This window comes from Egretta garzetta, unplaced genomic scaffold, assembly GCF_000687185.1.
Source record: "Egretta garzetta isolate BGI_Z169 unplaced genomic scaffold, ASM68718v1 scaffold101, whole genome shotgun sequence".
NCBI lineage: Eukaryota > Metazoa > Chordata > Aves > Pelecaniformes > Ardeidae > Egretta > Egretta garzetta.
Genome location: NW_009258666.1, coordinates 297,314 through 298,080, shown reverse-complemented (window position 1 = coordinate 298,080; position 767 = coordinate 297,314).

Here is a 767-nt window from a genome sequence, read left to right as displayed (position 1 = left end):
CCACCCACCAGCACCCCCAAGTCCCTCTCGGCAAGGCTGCTCTCCATCCTTTCTTCCCCCAGCCTGTGTTGATCCCAGGGGTTACCCTGACCCAGGTGCAGGACCTTGCACTTGGCCTTGTTGAACCTCATGAGGTTCCCACAGGCCCACCTCTCCTGCTTGGCCAGGTCCTTTGGATGCCATCCCGTCCTTCTGGCGTGTCAACTGCTTGGCTGCTTTCCGTTCCGAGGTGCGCTGCGTCGTGACAGGAACAGGCTTCTTAAAGCTGTTTGCTCTGAGCCGCCTTGGCACGTTCACGCAAAGCTATTTCTCTGCTTTTTTTTTTTTTTTTCTTTTTAAAAAAAAATATTTAAAGTGCTGAGACAATTTTTGCCGCTGTGCTTTAATAGGATTTGCAGCTGTGAATGCGCTTTAATAGAATTTACAGCTGGGCTGAAGTATCCCCTCTCTTAAAATAACATCGCAGCTTCGTGCTCCAGATTGCGCCTCCCACCAGTTGCTTGGTCTGTAGCTGTGAATGCTCCGAAGCCAGAGGAGAACACGAGCAAACTCACAACTTTTGTATGTGGCCAAATAGGAAGCACGATCCTGCGGTCGGGGACTGGAACTAGGAACGAGCGTGTTTGGGTCTTGGTTTTTGCTTGGCTGGTGACTTGTTTTAGAATCATAGAATCACAGAATCATTTGGGTTGGAAAAGCTCTTTAAGCTCACCAAGTCCAACCATTCCCCTACCCCTGCCATCCCACCCCCAAACCCTGTCCCTCAG